The following is a 13,717-nucleotide window of genomic DNA, read 5'->3' as shown; positions in this document are numbered from 1 at the left end:
TCATCGATATTTTTTTGCATCTGTAGGGTGCCACAAAGCTCTGCAGCGTCAGACAGTCGTAACAAATCATAAAAAAAGAGAGAAAACCCTACAGAACAAGTACATATGATGGAGAAGGATCCGATGTGAGACAGAAGGTAATGACAGCTTTACAGTTTTCGGATAGCCATACTTAAGTACAGGGGACTTAGGACCTAATTCAGCATGGGTCGCTAGTCAGAGAAAGTGCGTTGTCTGCGAGTAGAAAGGCGCCGCCCCGACAGGAAGAAAAAACGCCCCGTGCAAAATTGCGAATCTTTCCCATCTGAGCAAATGTGATTAGGTCTGAAGCTGCCAGTGATCTGCGACTGAGACGGCCTGGTAGTGTTCTGCGCTGAAGTCAGAGACCCTCCCCAAAAACACCTTTGCACGCCTGCGTTTTTTCTTACACACCCAGAAAACGGCAGGCTTCCACCCAGAAACGCTGCCTCCCTCTCAGTCAAAGAGTGGCTACATTGTGAATACGACCGGTACGCATTTTCTGCCGCTATTACCCCTCGCACATGCGCAATGCGAACGCTACGCATGCGCAGTCGCTCAAGAATTGCTCCATTTGTGATTTCTCTGAATAGCGACGCATGCTGAATTAAGCCCTTAATTAGTATCTCAGTCATTTTGAATGAAACATCTGTGCCCCAGCAAGGATCGCCTTAAAACCTGGACTGTTTAGGTGGGTACACACTTGGCGATACAGTGAACTATAGCGCTCATTTTCTTCCTCCTGACTAGCGATATCACACAGTGACGTCATGTTGCGGCCGGCCGGAGCATGCTTGGACGATGAGTCCAAATTGAGCTGCGTGCACGGCCGAGACCCGTACATGCAGCTCAGTTTGGACTCATCGTCCAAGCATGCTCCGGCCGGCCGCAACATGACGTTACTGTGTGATATCGCTAGTAATATTGCACAGTGTGCATGCCCGACCTGGCAAGATTTTGCCCGTGCTGCACCCCTTCAGTGGAATGCGCTCCCCCGCTCCATTAGACTCTCCCCGACCTTGCAAAGCTTCAAACGGGCATTGAAAACCCACCTATTTATCAAAGCGTACCCCTCCAATGCATAACCTAGTCCTTAGGCTGCTCCTCCATCCCCCTGACCCATGCCTTGGACATCTCTGCTTTGCTCGCATACCACCATCAGGCTTCTACCTGCTTGCTTGCACCTCATGTCATCTGTCTGTTGCCCCTCCCCACTAGATTGTTAGCTCTTCAGAGCAGGGCCCTCTTTCGTCTTGTCTAAGCCCTCTTCTTGACACATTTCACTCAGCGACCATCTTTACCTGCTTTTTCTCCTGCTGGTAAATGGCCCCTCTCTATCTATGGCTGCCAGCCCCAAGTAGTACAATGATTACTTCTTCGCTACTTACATCTAAGCTGTATTATGTTTTGAGAATTGTGTTGCTCTTTGTTACCTGCACTCCATTTTTGTTATTTATTTACGGTTATGCTAAGTTTTGTCTCCCTGTACTGTCCTTTGTACGGCGCTGCGAAACACTTGTGGCGCCCTATAAATAAAATGTAATAATAATAAAAAAAACACACTAGGCCATGTGGCTCACCTTTAGTGTGTCTTTCGGACTGAGGTTGGGAAGCTTCTCTAGAGGGTCATACAAAGTGTCCTACAGAAAATGACACACAACCTGCACTCTTAAAAATAACTTTTGATCGTTTTTAGGGCCTAATTAAGATCTGCTCGCTAGCTATTTTTTTGCAGCGCTGCGAACAGATAGACGCCACCTATAGGGGAGTGTATTTTAGCTTTGCAAGTGTGTGGACGCTTGTGCAGCCGCCCTGTACTAAAACAGCTTGTGCAGTTTTTGAGTAGCTCTGACCTTACTCAGCCGCTGGGATCACTTCAGCCTATTCGAGCCCGGAATTGACGTCAGACACCCGCCCTGCAAACGCCTCGACACGCCTGCGTTTTTCCAGACACTCCCAGAAAACGGTCAGTTGCCACCCACAAACGCTCTCTTTCTGTCAATCACCTTGCGTTCGGCTGTGCGAATGGATTCTTCGCTAGAACCAGTTCACAGCAACGACCCGCTTTGTACAAGTACGACGCCCCTGTGCCTTGCGGTGCATACGCATGCGCAGTAGTGACCTGATCGCTGCGCAGCGAAAAACGCTAGCGAGCGAACAGATCTGAATTAGGCCCTCAGCCTTCCCAGGTGTATTTGCGGTATAATTGTTGCCGGGCATTCTACTTTGATGTACATTTTGATTTTGTTGATTCTGCTGTTGGGTAATTTGTGCTTAATGCCTGTGCGTCGGCTGTCACACCGTAACACGGAGTAGTTAGCTGACGCACACATAATAATGTGATTTTCAGTCATATGTTCACTTTAGATCATTTGAGCTGGTAATAAGACCCACCTGTACCTTTATACTTTGTTTCAATTCACTCATCAAAGGAAGATTTATACATTATTATACATGAGTAATTTGAATGTATTTCACACATCTAAAGAAAGGTGTTTTCTGTGTAGTAAATGGGCAAATGCAAAGTGCAGGAATTTCTGTAGGTGCCACAAAGCTTTTCTCCCCACAACGAGGTAATGCTAAAGACCCCCGTACATCACAAATAAAACAACGGATTCTGAGATTTTTCCCCCGAGATTTAAAGATTCCCCAATCCACCAATCTGCGCCCATACATTACAGTTTTATTTCAGTGATTTGCAGATCATATTTAGCAAATACAGATCTGCCAATCTTGAAAGACTCATCAGTTTATTAGAAACGTTCTTTAGAATGTAAGCTGTCACGAGCGGGGCCCTCAACCCTCATGTGCTTATCCTTCTCTTGCTTAAACCATCCTTGACGGCACCTAATCCCCCGGTTTACTGCCACCCTGATACTTATGTCAGTGTTATTTACCCTGTTCTTGTCATATATTGTCTTCCAACTGTAATAGGCCCTACACACTCGTCGATCTGACTGCACGATATGAACGATCTCGTTCATTAATGAACGAGATACCGTTCATATCTTTCAGTGTGGAGGCTCAAGCGATGAACGATGTGCGGCCCCGCGCTCGTTCATCGCTGGTGCCCCGTAGGCTGTGCATGCAGGCCAATATGGACGATCTCGTCCATATTTGCCTGCATTTCTATGGAGCCGGGTGACGGGAGGAGTGAAGGAACTTCACTGCCCGTCGGCCGAATTCGGCGTCGGGCAGCTCGGCGGCCGATCGTTAAATGTGTAGGGCCTTTAAATCACTATTGTCCTGTTTTGATTTTTAATTTATGTACTCTGTAATTGGGCGCTGCGGATCCCTTATGGCGCCATACTGTATAAATAAAGGTGGATGATAATAATAATACTAATCTGCTGATTGTTACCATACACTAGCAATCTACAGCCCCAATTGATCTGTGAAATCCAACATGTTGGACAAACTGATTTACCAATCCCAATCACTCAGCTGCGCAAACATCAGCACTGTGTCTTCGGCCCATTGTGAGTCAGAAATTGCTTCTATTGTTCACTCTCTGATATTGGGATTACGTTTAAATGATCTGTGTGGACACAAGATACTGTATATACCTTTTTTAACATTTGCTGACAGTAGATCTCTTTTGTCCTAAATTACCATCACTTGATTTTGTACGTGAAATCATTTTTTGCTAGGATTTGGGGCTGATTCTGAGGTCACTTAGTGTGTGCATAATCCGCTGCTTCCTGACTCCTGGTTCTTCGCTATCTGCCTGGTTACTGACTACTGCCCGCCTGCATATTCTGCAGCCACGCTGTGGCATCCCGACTTCTAAGCTCATGCCAGCTTGTCTATTGGGAACCTAGACTGAGAACCGTGACCTGCATGCTGAAAACCGCCAGCGTGTTAGACTGAGCTTCCCTGACTGTCTGAACGTGGAAGCCTGTCCCGCCCACTGGGTTTCTGTCGGCAGATGCAACTGTCATCATTAGTATCTGGAATCGAACCAGCCCTATGCTAGGTGTAAAAGATCCCCCCAGAAACAGACGCCCTATCTCCGTCTGACCTCAGCGATGGATGATTTGACCTACTGTAATTATAGTGATATTTCCAGAATAACATATATCTCCTTACATGTCCAGTTGGGATGCATTTAGCATCTATGCTGTCGGGATGCCTGTGGTCATGTGACCAACGCCGGAATCCCGACACCACTCAGGAAACTGGCGCCGGATCACAGACAGCCGACATTCCGAATGTAAGTATCTGGGTACTGGTTAGGGCCCGGGGTGGAGGTGGGGGGATTTAGGGTTAGGCGCTAGAGGGGATTAGGGTTTGGCACCGGGGGGGGGTTTAGGTTTAGGTTATCCCCAGCTGCCTTCCCCGATCGTTAGCTGTAGCCAACAACCCCGGGGAGTTAGCTCTAGCCGCCACACCTTGAAGGTTAGGGTAGGGGACGGGGTAAAAAGACATACCCCGTCTGCTGTCGGGATCTTCAGGGTCAGGATGCAGCGGTCGGTAATGTGACTGCCAGCATCCTGACAGTGCACAACAGAAAACTGCACTGTGGTGGAGGTCCTGTCTTGGGCGAAACGTTTCCCTGTTACAGTATGTCATACTGATGTTATTATTTTGCCCATTTGTCTTGGTAATCTATGACCCCTGTGACCTGAGGCTATTGATGACGGAGAGGACAAAAATTTAATTTGATATGCCTATATAAACCCAATATCTGGTACGCAGATTACCTCTCTCTACTGTGCAAATAGGAACTACTACACTACCAGGGCGCTTGGTTCATCTCTATTATTTATAATTTTATATAGATATAGATATATATATATATATATATATAGATATATATATATATATATATATATATATGAGAGAGAGAGAGAGAGAGAGAGAATGTATTGAATAAGTAATACAATGACACAAATAATACTATGTCCAGACTTCCACATTCTTCATCTGTAACAAGTCACAACCTGTTATCCCTCATGATCTAAACCCTTCACGCTTTAGTGTGTACGCCCGCTGCAGTTGTTCAGTCCTGCGGAAGGAACATGCTGGTGTTTAATGTATAAATAATAATGTTATACGGTATGGCTGGAATGAGCAAATGCAAAGCTTTACTAGTGCTTATGAGAGTGGCACAGAGTGAGCAGGTGCTCGGCAACTGTAATATATTTATATAAGCGCGTCTCTATCAGGGTCACTTTGTGCACAGTAGGAAGTGAAATGCTTTGCAGAAGCAGAGATTCTATACACTCACGGGCCAGTACAGTTTGCTAAGCACCAGAGAGTTTTTCAGATTTAGGAATTGGAGGCTCAGTTATTGTAATACATGTTTATACATATTTTACCCATAGCAATTGAACACATTCAGTCAGGGCTGTTGAGAGTTGGGACAGACCAAAACCTGGAATGGAGAAGTTGATCAGTGGCAGATGAAGGGGAAGGGGGGGGAGGGGGGCGCTGTGTTTAGCTAACTTCTAGCTAACATTTATTAGAATGTACTTACATTTTACCTTGAATCTGATTGGTTGCTATCAGCAACTACACTGGGTGCGGCTCATACAAAATGGTGGTGATATGGCTTGACCTGGGTCTTGGGGAGGTGGCAATCATTTGGGCAATTTGAGCAGTTGTTTGTTTGTATGGGAAAGGTCGTTTTGTTATTGGAAGTGGGGGGGTATGTAGTGCAGACATACATACCAGGGGCTTGAGGAGGGGGCCCGCTGGGCCCTTCCTCTTTAGCCATGAGCTGGGCAGGCCATTAGTCAGTAGACTGGCACTGTGCCAAAGTTTACTGTGCATTCACGGGTCTCCGGGAAAATGGCAGCCGCACCATATTTCCAGTGATTTGTGCAGTGCTGCTGGGCCTCTGGAAAGGTGAGTATTGCATGGTGTGCGGTATTGCACACGTATGCACCACACTTCTGCACCCATTATAGATACACCACTGATACATACATAACATTATATTTAAACATTTTCATAACCCTGTTATAGCTTGTAAAAGTAAGACTCATTATACTTATGGCTTTTAATTTGGCTGTATGAAATTTGTTGGCTGCAATCTTATTTGTTGTACCAGTACTGGGCCCTACACACTGGCAGATAACACTGGACGATACGAACGTACTCGTTTATTAATGAACGAGAACTCGTTCATATCGTTCAGTGTGTAGGCACCAACGATGAACGATGCGCGGCCCCGCGCTCGTTGATCGTTGGTGCCCCGTCGCTTATGCATGCAGGCCAATATGGACAATCTCGTCCATATTAGCATGCAGTGCTATGGAGCCGGGTGATGGGGGAGTGAAGAAACTTCACTCCCCCGTCACCTCCCCTCCGGCCGCCGGGTCGCCCACCGACCGCATCGGCCGTCTGGCAGCTCGGCGGCGGGTCGACAAGTGTGTAGGGCCCATAAGACTCTGATCAATGATTCATAAAGGCATAGAGAGGTATAGAGCATTACTTCACAATCATCCGTTTAATGGGAATTGCAACATAGCAAACAGTTCAGTAGAGTGTTTTAATGAATCTAAGGTCAGGTCTAAGCAGTGCTTCAGGTATATTAATAGCAAATAGATTATATAGAAGATCATAGGTGGTGAAATGCTGCCGCCGGAATACCGGCGAGGCAGGCTATTCTCCCTCTGTGGGTGTCTGCTAGCGCTCGCCCCGCTGCAGGCATTCTGGTGGACGGGATCCTGATGTCTGGAACATGACAGCCAGGATCCCGTCTGTCTGTAAATAGTACGTATCCCTCCTACATGCCTTGATAGATCTGAACCAAAATTGGTACACATACCCTTCACTAGCTAACAATACTGGCAGGGTTCTAAGTGAAAAAACCCACCCCTTGCACACACACATATATGATCAACACAAGTTTTGGGGGATTTTTCATACTTTACCATCCACGTGAACTATGATTGGGAATAATAACCTGTGCCGATCGCAGTGGTAGTGGAGCCCGAAAGATGGCGAGCAAAACGGTACGCTATTTGGGGTTTCATGTCCTTTAACAGAGAAAATGGCACCAACAGATATGTTGTGTCAACCTTTGACCAGTTAAAATAATCCGCATTCAACTCTGCTCGTGTTGTGGTGTGAAGGGGAAAGTCGATGCAACCCGGGACCCGTTCACACAATAGGAAGAGGCGGCATTAGAAGATTATTTCATCTCCAAGCGCCGCCTTCTCACGCGTCACCAGTGAAGTCACCAACCTGGTATATTGCCAGGTCGGACCTCCTGTCTGAAAGGGGTCGCACCCAGAAGGACCCGTGCACAAATCCCGGGTGCAACTCGGCCTAAGCCGACTGAAAGGGGTATAACTTGAAAATTAAACCCTGGCAATGCCGGGTACTTCAGCTAGTACAATGTAAAGATTGGATTATTTTGTTCACTTGTTTGATGAGGCTTTATATCTGGTCCATAAATTCTGTCTTATGTATTATTATTATTATTATTATTACAGTTATTGCAGAAAACATTTTTATTTATTTACTGCTAAGGAATTAGGTACTTAAGCTAAACCATATTAAGGGGGATATGTATCAAACCTTAGAGATCATGTGATCTCCAAGCTTCGTCACTGCTGACATCACCAACCCTGCAATGTGCGAAGGGCCTGAGGCGGGTCGCATGCTGGAAGCACTCGTGTCAGACTCCCGGGTGCGACCCGCCTCAGGCGGTCTGAAAGGGGTATAAGGCACTACTATGATTCAGAAAATGAACTAGGAAACTACTATGGGGTATAAAATGAACAACTGCTTCAGGGAGGTATATCTCTAGAAGCATTGGGACAGGGGCCCATTCAAAATGTTGCTATGGGGCCCACAACGTTCAGGCTACGCCCCTGTGTATAGAGCACCAACCAGTGCCAGCGTGGATGTGCTCTTGAGGAGAGAGGGGGAGAGCTGCTGCATCCCCGGAGGTCAGAGGAAGGGTAAATAGCCCCTGAGGAGTGCCCCAAACTACAGCAAGGGGATAACAGCCCCTTTCAAGAGGGGAGAGAGTCCCGAAACTGAAGAGCCTCTTTGTTATAATATAGAGGTAAGAGTTTCTCTGCTAAAGTGCCTCAGTGTGATATGTGAGGGGAGAGTCCCTATAACAGAAGCCCCCAACACTGGGAGTATTTTCCTCGGCACTGCTTGGCTATTTGTAGTGCAGCAGAGACAAAGGGCCTAATTCAGACCTGATCGCTAGCAGGCGATTTTGGCACTGCTCCGATAAGATAGTCGCCGCCTACAGGGGGAGTGTGTTTTACCTGTGCAAGTGTGCGAACGCATGTGTAGCAGAGTTGAGGAGAACAAGGCACAAGCTGAGGAGAACATGGCCCAGTCAGTGGGTAAAGGAGGCAAAACTTTTTTTAGGTATATAAACGAAAGGAGAAAAACAAAAGGCGGAATAATAAAACTAAAGACAGACACTGGGAGTCTTGTTGAGGGAGACAATTTAATAGCAGATCATCTTAATAATTATTTTTGCTCAGTAATTACTACTGAAAGAGAGAGGAAGGGGCCACAGTTAAGTTGCAGGGATATTCAGGAAAATGACACAAGTACATTTACAGAGGAGAAAGTCCTTACAGAACTTTCAAAGCTGAAAGTGGACAAATCTATGGGGCCAGATGGGATACATCCAAGGATACTAAAATAACTTAAAGAGGTGCTGGTAGCACCATTGACAGAATTATTCAACCAGTCATTAGCTACAGGAGTAATTCCAGAGGACTGGAAAAGAGCAAACGTAGTCCCACTGCACAAAAGTGGAAGCAAGGAAGAGGCAAACATCTACAGACCAGTGAGTCTTACATCAGTAGTAGGGAAATTGATGGAAACACTCTTAAAAGAAAGAGTTGTAGATTATCTCAAATCCGGCAATTTACAGGATCCCAAACATGGATTCACTGGGGGGAGATCATGTCAAACAAATCTTATTGACTTTTTTGACTGTGTGACTAAAGAGATGGATAAAGGTGGAGCCATGGATATAGCTTATCTAGACTTTAGTAAGGCTTTTGACACTGTTCCACATCGCAGACTGCTAAATAAACTTGAAAGTTTGGGATTGGATATTAGGATTATTGAATGGATAAGATCTTGGTTGAAGGATAGAAAACAGAGAGTTGTGGTAAATGGAGTGCATTCACAGGAAGGAAATGTTACCAGTGGAGTACCCCAGGGATCTATACTTGGACCAGTGCTTTTTAATATCTTTATTGGTGACATTGCAAGTGGCATTAAAGGGAAAGTATGCCTTTTTGCAGATGACACAAAGGTATGCAACAGGGTAGACACACCAGGTGGGGTAAAACAAATGATTGAGGATCTAGGTAGACTAGAGGAATGGTCAAGAGTCTGGCAATTACAGTTTAATGCCAAAAAATGCAAAATCATGCACTTGGGTCTCAAAAATCCAAAGGCTAAATATAGTATTAATGGCACTATACTGGAAACTACTGAGGAGGAAAGGGATCTAGCAGTCACTATTTCAGGTGACTTAAAGGCAGGTAAGCAATGTAACAAAGCAATGAGAAAGGCTAGTCAGATGCTTGGCTGCATTGGGAGAGGAATCAGCAGCAGAAAGAAAGAAGTAATAATGCCACTGTATAGGTCATTGGTACGGCCTCATCTAGAATACTGTCTTCAATTCTGGAGGCCATATCTTCAAAAGGAAATTAATACATTAGAGACTGTACAAAGAAGGGCAACTAAAATGGTGCATGGCCTGCATCACAAAACATACCCAGAAAGACTAAGAAATCTCAATATGTATAGTTTGGAGCAGAGAAGGGAAAGGGGGGACATGATAGAAACTTTCAAATATATCAAGGGTTTTAACAAAGTCCAGGAGGTAAACATTCTCCAATTGAAGAGAAGCAATAGGACACGAGGACATGCACTGAGACTGGAGGGGGGGGGGGGGGGTTCAGGGGAAATTTGCGGAAAAACTACTTCACAGAAAGGGTAGTGGACAAGTGGAATAGCCTCCCATCAGAGGTGGTAGAGGCTAAGACAGTAGAGCAATTTAAACATGCATGGAATAGACATAAAGATATCCTTACAAAGAAATAAGGATAGAACTAGAGCGAGAAAAGAAGACTATTTTGGGGGCACTCTTCAAAACTCTCTCTAGTTCTATTTGATTTTTCTGACTCTGGGAAGCAACACCAACCCTATATCTATGGTGAATCTACCACAGTAATTATAGGCATTTGGTTTTTACTGTATAATTACCCCTTGTATTTCTATACTGTTTCGAATTTCGTTTCCCATTTTTGAACAAGGGGGTATCTTGTTGCGGATCGTCACAAATGGCTCTTTTTAAAGAAATAAGGATCAAATAAGGTTAGAGATAAAAAATAATGTAAAAAAAAAAAAAGGCGCAGACTAGATGGGCCAAGTGGTTCTTATCTGCCGACAAATTCTATGTTTCTATGTTTCTATGTACAAACAGATCTTGTGCAGTCTCTGCACAGCTCAGGACTTACTCAGCCGCTGCGATCACATCAGCCTGTCCGGGACCGGAATTGACGTCAAGAACACTCCCTGCTAACACTTGGACACGCCTGCATTTTTCCAGACACTCCCTGAAAACGGTCAGTTACCACCCACAAACGCCCTCTTCCTGTCGATCTCCTTTCGATCGCCCGTGCAAACAGATCCGTCGCACAAACCCTTTGCTGAGCGGCGATCCGCTTTGTACCCGTGCGACGCGCCTGCGCATTGCAGTGCATACACATGCGCAGTTTGTGCCTGATCGCCCGCTGTGCGAAAACGCCCTGAGACCTGAAGAAGACATGCACCTTATAGTGTAGTATATACAGTAAAATATGGAATCAAGATGACAAAATATAGTTAGTTAACGTACCAAATATATATTAACTAGCTACCAGCCCGTCAAAATGACGAAACAACATAACAGCAATATCACCGCTGGCGACTGTGCACACCCGAACGGAGCAGCACTTGAATAAATCTGTCGGGCGCCATCTAGAGGCCAGTAGTGCGCAAAACACTTGATGGGAAGCTTATTTGTTAGGATAGTTCAAGTTCCCTTTGTTAGTTCTGCAGTCGTTTTGGTGGTATCACCAAGTGAGAACGTGGCTGTAGTACTGCTATAGTGAATAAAAGGGGGAAAAAAACTATCTGATGGGATAAGGGGTAAATGAGGGTGAAACCTGTGTCCGTATTGCCAAGTGCTCCATGCTCAGGAAATCTGCTGACCAGAAGAAAATCTTTATATCTTATCTGTCCGAATGGCACCAGTGGCGGTGATTCAGGTCAGGTCACAATGTGAAATAGAATGCAATTTACCAATGTTCTGTGTACTGTGCTCACTCCGGACCTGTATGGTGCATGTGCAGTACGGGTCCTGTGACGTCAGTTGTCGACGTCAGCTGAGTGATAGTCTGCAGCTGTATGGGGGCGGCAATGGCCTCTGTTTCACAAAACGGAGGTGGGTCGCCTCCATTTTGTGGGAGTTCTAAGGCTAGGGTCTCTATCTTCCAATGGAGATTTCCTGGCCTCAGCGACGGAGCCCACGGGTTACTCAGCAGGCCAATGGTGTCGCAGGTGATCCGATGTTCCGTCCTCAGACGCATCAGAGTATCACACACGTATGCAGGAGGCATCTACTTATACCGGGCGCTTCCTGCTGCATGACCATATGCTTCCGTCCACATGTGAATCACCCCCCCCCCCGCCCCCAATTTACAATGCAATCATCCCGCTAGTGCCTCGCCTCCAAACAGCCGCATACGCATTTTCCTAAGGTTAGCGTGAGGTGCATTTGCATGAACGTGCCCGTGCTGTACTCACATGCCCAAAATGCTTCTCAGCCGTTATGTCACTGGACGTGAGAATTGTGTTTTGTGCGTTTGCGCAGTTGAGAATAATGAAATAAAAAGGCACAAATTGCATTAACACCGATGGGGTGTATTCAATTGTAGTCGGAAACTGCGTCTTGTCAAAAAGACGTCAGTTTTCGACTTATTTTGGGTCGGCTTTTTTCCGACAAGTCGACAATTCCGACTTGTCGGAAAACTCGTGGATCGGCGGAATAGCCGCGGATCCACGTGTTTTGTCAGATTCCACGGGCAAATCCGACAGGTTTTAGTCCCATTTCCGACAGTGTCAATCCAATTAAAAAAAAAATTGGATTGGTATTGTTGGGATCGCCCATATCCTGACGGATTTGGCCGCTCATTGAATACTGAGATGTCTGATTCTTACCGGCGGAAAGGATCCAACATCAATTGAATATACCCCTATGTGTATTATTGGGATGGTATCATCCAAAAGGCCACTTTGTTTTCATCTCTTTCACCTACGTTGGAGAACATTTAAAAAATGTCTATTTTGGCTGTCAGGCATGGAAAGTGTTAAAAGCATTTGCTAACATTCCGATAAAATGTTTTGGCATCAAATATGTCACAGATGACTCTAGGGTTAATATAGTAATTATTATTTGCTATGTAACCTTTGTAGACGTGGCGGTTCTCCATAAATTCTGTGCTAAGCTCACTTTCTGCATTCAAATAAACTAACCTATAATTACTCTGTTGGGGAATTAATATCAAAGCACAGTTAAATCGGCAGTGAGTAACGTAATGTCCCTGTATCAGTTATAGCTGCCTGCTTGGCAAGGCATGGTGTTTTGTCTACTTACTGCATATTATTACTGCTCTCTGTATCCAGTCAGGAGCTGCATTGTATTGCCACCAGATATTTTGGGGGGAAGGGAGTGTGCATAGACCCTAGAGATTTAGGGATCGTTATACATCCAGATAATAAGGGCTTGACACACTCCCCAAAGGTATGAGGGTATTCATTCCTGAACAAAATAAATTGGGGGTTCTGTATAGCCACCGCAGGTTTTACAGATACTTGGCCTATCTAATGTATACTACAAATGGCCATCGGTACTAGTCACCATCGATGTTGACATAAGTGGTTAACTTTGATGCCATCAAACTATCAACATCGATGGATGCTCCTGCTGTGGGGAGTGTCAGACAGCAGGCCAATCAAGGAAGGAGGTGGGGGTTAGCTAGGATAAAAGAAAAATAGAGAAGAAAACTAGCCATTGATGGCTGAGAACCATTTGATCTCCATAATCCCCTGTCTGTCTACCCCTCCCCTTTAGAATGCAAGCTCTCACGAGCAGGGCCCTCTTCCCTCATGTGCTGTCTGTCTACCCTCCCCTTTAAAATGTAAGCTCTCACGAGCAGGGCCCTCTTCCCTCATGTGCTTACCCTTTTCTTACTTTAATAATCTTCAACTGCACCAACTCCAGCAGTCTTCTGCCACCTGATACTTATTCCAGTGTCATCTGCTGATGTAACTATGTTTATTCACCCTGTACTTGTCCTATATTGTCTTCAACTGTAAGTTGCTGTTGTCCTGTTTGATTATTTATGTACTCTGTAATCGGGCGCTTCGGAACCCTTGTGGCACCATATAAATAAAGGATAATAATAATAATAATAATCGATGGCAAATGAATCATCAATCAGTGGGAAACATCGGTGGCTGTTAACAATCGATGGTAGATGGCCATCCCTAATTTATAGCAATCTTTAAGATTTTCAGTATTTTACACCGTAGATCTGTCACTGTAATGCTGTCTGTATTGTATCATTGTTACTAGAGTGCTCTCTGCATTACATATGTGTTGGATTTTATATCTTTGAAATATACAGATTTTCATTAATTTTCCATGAGG

The 13,717-nt window shown here is 45.2% G+C and overlaps 1 protein-coding gene across 5 annotated transcripts in view; it reads left to right on the top strand.

Annotated features, from left to right (window-relative positions):
* Positions 1 to 13,717, top strand: part of LOC134908966 (protein eva-1 homolog C-like) — a 600,054-nt gene that overhangs the window by 65,085 nt on the left and 521,252 nt on the right. For all 5 annotated transcript variants that reach the window (XM_063915258.1, XM_063915260.1, XM_063915259.1 and 2 more), the window contains one exon: positions 27 to 137. The gene's annotated coding sequence lies outside the window, so the exon portion shown is untranslated. The remainder of the gene's footprint in view (positions 1 to 26; positions 138 to 13,717) is intronic.

Source organism: Pseudophryne corroboree, chromosome 4 (assembly GCF_028390025.1).
Source record: "Pseudophryne corroboree isolate aPseCor3 chromosome 4, aPseCor3.hap2, whole genome shotgun sequence".
NCBI classification, from domain to species: domain Eukaryota; kingdom Metazoa; phylum Chordata; class Amphibia; order Anura; family Myobatrachidae; genus Pseudophryne; species Pseudophryne corroboree.
This window is presented reverse-complemented; position numbering and strand designations above follow the sequence as displayed.